At 38.1% G+C, this 3808-nt stretch overlaps 1 long non-coding RNA gene across 2 annotated transcripts; it reads right to left on the bottom strand.

Annotated features, from left to right (window-relative positions):
* Positions 1 to 234: 234 nt before the first annotated feature.
* LOC129060389 (uncharacterized) lies at positions 235 to 3592 on the bottom strand. Of its 2 annotated transcripts, XR_008527068.1 has the most exons (4): positions 2791 to 3592; positions 2432 to 2673; positions 1060 to 1131; positions 235 to 627 (listed from the first exon to the last, which is right to left on the bottom strand). It is a non-coding gene; the product is annotated as an uncharacterized LOC129060389 (long non-coding RNA). The 2 variants fall into 2 exon arrangements; XR_008527067.1 differs by lacking the exon at positions 2432 to 2673 and having other exon boundaries at positions 3515 to 3586.
* Positions 3593 to 3808: the final 216 nt, after the last annotated feature.

The raw sequence follows: 3808 nt of genomic DNA, 5'->3' as shown, positions 1-3808 counted from the left end.
ATTCCATTTCTATGCTGGCTATCACCACCGTACAAATGGTGTCTTCTCTACTAAAGATAATAATAGCTATCTTCTCTCAGATGTTTTCTATTGCTGACACTGTTCCAAAAATTTACATACATTCTGCTTTGTGTAATGTACACAGAAGCTTTACTTTCACTGTTTTACTTATAGGGAAACTGAGGCTCTAAGAGGGTAACTTGCCCATCTTCTCAGGGCTGATTATACGGCAGAGCTGAGACATAGATTTAAGTCTGTGTGACTCTAAAACGTCAAATGTGTATCATTTAGGGTAGGCTAATTGGTGTAACAAACTACTCTCAACTCTCAGTGACTGAATATGATAACAGTTTATGAAAGTGTTCTCGTTCTCATCAATTCTGGTGTGAGTGGATGGTGCATCAGCCTCCAACAGTCCTTCCTTCTAGTGGCTCCACTTTTCCTGGGGGACTTGGAGTTCTCTGTTGTTTCACTTTATTAGAAGACAAAAGAAGAGAGTGTGGAGGATCAAGCTGGAAGTTCTTGAGGCTGGTAAGTGGAGAACATCACCTTTGATCACATTCAGCTGGACAGAAGTCAGTTATCAAGCCCCACCCAACCACAGGGATGCTGAGAAATGTGGTCTATCTGTGTACCAGGAAGAAAAGGGACAGGTTTGGGTGAAAAAACTAGTTAGTCTCTACAATAACACATTAAACCAAATTCTCCCGTAAGTTGCTCTTTGGGAAGTGTTTATACATTTTGGTCTAAATGGAATTTTTCTAGTCTTGGGCTCTGGTTTGGTACAACAAATAGTCCCTCTAAGCTAGTGAAAGTTAACAGAAATCATGCTCTTAGAAGATTTGGATGTTTAGTTCATGTATGTATCACATTGCCCCTCATAGGGCCAATAATAATTATTATAATCTCCAATTTTAAGCAATACATTTTTATTCTTAAATTTTTGACATCCTAATCTACAGGTAGTATCTACATTACTTTAACTAAAGGATTACACTTATTTTCCCACCATTCCCTCCCATGCTACCCCTCAGATCTGAACCACCATGGAGTCAGTACCTTGTTTTCTGGTTTTTAACTTGTGCCTGTGTCAGGTTCTCAGAATGATGACTTCCAGTGAAAACTCTGAGTCTATAAACACAAAATAAGTGTCATTTTATGCTCTGGAATTGCTCTGGAAACAATGCTAGTGATAAATGAATAGTCAAAAACAAAACAAAACAAAATATCAATATGAGGAAGACACATCCAATAAAGGCTGGCTTAGGTTCCTTTGGGAAATGGTGGTGACACCTGGGGGATTAAGAGTTAAGTCAGAAAGAGGCAAAGCTGTGAAGCACTTTAGCCAGATTGCTTTGCTCAGCCCACCTGAGTCTTTTGATTTCCGTACATCTTTCCCATCTGTTTGGTTGGAATGTTTGAACAAATTCCCTGAATTTCATTACAAATGCACCTGCCCTAAACCAGGACCTCTTTTTCTTTCCCTGTGATGACACTTTCAAATTTTCTCTGTTTTTAATATCTTCCTTCCTAATTCATCCTACACAGGGTGATAATTATCTTCTAAAAGTGCAGTACATGTCATGTCTTATTCTTGCTCAGAAGTTTCCAATGGAACTTCCCCATTTCCAAATCATGGCTCTACCCCATATCTTTAACTTTGTCTCTGTTTTCTTCCCTCATATGCCCTCTGATCCAGCCAAACTGGTGTCCTTTGTGTTTTCAGAACTTGCTGCATGCTTTCCTATATCCATGCTTTTGTTAATAGAGTTCCCAATACCTGGATATTTTCTTATTGTCATATCTACTCCTCAAATCCTACCCAGATTTCAGGGCCCAAGTAACAATTGATCTGTTCTGTGAAGTTTGCACCATTTTTCTTGTAAAATAAATCTTTCTCTTGTTTGTGTTTGTGTAACGCTTTATGCCAATCACTGTCTGCTTTGTGTCCTGTATTCCCTACTAGATCATAAGCTCTTGGAGAATAAGTGTCTTGAGAACCTTCCTATCCATCCCACACTGCCCAACACTATACCTTGTTCAGTGCAGAAGCTTAGAAATGCTTTTTGGGAAAAATTAACAGCAGGATCTGACATCAGCTGTATCAAGACTTTTTTTTTAAATTAAAATGGAAACTAACAAGAGACTATCCTCAAAATGACTTGACAGTATACTTGAGATAAATTACCTTATGCACAACCTAAAAGTGCATTTAAATAGTTTCTTTAAAAAATGAAAAACACAGAATGCATGATTTAGAGCAAGCAGTAAAAAACTAATTTCTTCAAATAGTTAATTTTTAATAGATTCATAGTGCTCTTTGATAGTCTGTAGTTTCTTAAAGATAATATTATATGCACTAATAAGACAGAAAGAAAGATGAGAATTATCCCTATAAAATGAGTTCTGATTTCTGGTTTCCAAAAGATACCTTAAATGGTAGGTATTTTGTGTGGCTGGGATAGTGCTATTGCAAGTGTCTTCCTTAGCCATGTCGTGGATACAATTTTGCATCTAGATTGGCTTTGTCCAGGAGAAGCACAACTTTTGTCAGAGATCACAACTGCTGGTACAGCAGAAAGGGTTTCATATGAGAGAGATCTTTCAGAGAGAGAGTGTGTATCTTCATCAAAATTCTAAAGGCATTGTAACTGTCATTCAAAGAGTTAACATCTGTGAAGAATAAGAAATGCAACGGAGAGGTTTCAGGCAAAGCATGGAGAGACTGATAAAATTATCAGTGAATTAAATTCAGGCAGATGGCTTTGGAAAGGAATGGAGTATACAGACCTTATGCAGAGTATAATGACTCTCACTTTGACAGGGGCTTTGTCAACAGGGCAAGTCCTTTTTATTTTTTAATCTGCATTTTAAAGCAGTTGGGGTAAAATTCTTCTCCTTTTCCAAAGGTGTTGTTTAGTACTTACAGAAACAAAAACAACAATGAGCTTATATATAAAGCAGACTTGACAGACACAGACTCTACTATGCCCAGTATAGGGACACAGGTTGGTAGAAGGCACATGGCAGGCATCATGCATGCCATTTCTTGTTGTTCTCAGATTGGCTGCCCATATCAATAGGTCCTTGGCAATTAAAATATTTCTACAGAAGAGAGGCCAATCATTAGCTCTGCTTGTAACAGCAGGATAACAAAGGAAGCTTTTAGCTGTCACACCAAAACAAAAATCAAAACAAAAATGAGGAAAAACTGCCCCCAAGCTCCATAAAACAAAAAATGCCTACAAAACAGACAAACCCCTCCAAACTCAGAGAATGAAAAGACAAAAGTCAACCGATCTCTGCTGTTTAAATTTTCAATGTTTATCATTGTTGTTGATTGTGTTAAATAAAAAATAGAGCTCCTAGAAAGACTAATGAATAATATCTTTCTACATTTAGACGAAAATAATGAGAAAATATATTATTTCTCTCTCCAGGTTTCTTTCCCCTTATGGTTTCTATTTTATCTTCTTATTTAGCTCAAGGGACCGCCTCTTTCAGGTGACAGGACCTGGCATATTCATGCTTGAATGCTGATGGTCAGGCTGCTTCTTAGCAATGGACTTTGCTTTTGTTCCAGACCAGATGTTCTATTTCTCCCTGGTAACAGTTTGCATTGTGGAACCTTATTATACTCTCTGGAACTGGTGCCAGGGTAGCCTCCGAATCAGCCAAGAGCAGCACTGAATCAATGAGACAGCTGGCAGCCTCCCTGGGGAGGGAACGTTTTTACCTTTTTGATTCATGAAGTCTCCGCTAGTTCAGATCCAGGATGCCATGAATGATTTTTCTTAGCGACAGGTGA

This window comes from Pongo abelii, chromosome 6, assembly GCF_028885655.2.
Source record: "Pongo abelii isolate AG06213 chromosome 6, NHGRI_mPonAbe1-v2.0_pri, whole genome shotgun sequence".
In the NCBI taxonomy this organism is placed as follows: Eukaryota; Metazoa; Chordata; class Mammalia; order Primates; family Hominidae; genus Pongo; species Pongo abelii.
This window is presented reverse-complemented; position numbering and strand designations above follow the sequence as displayed.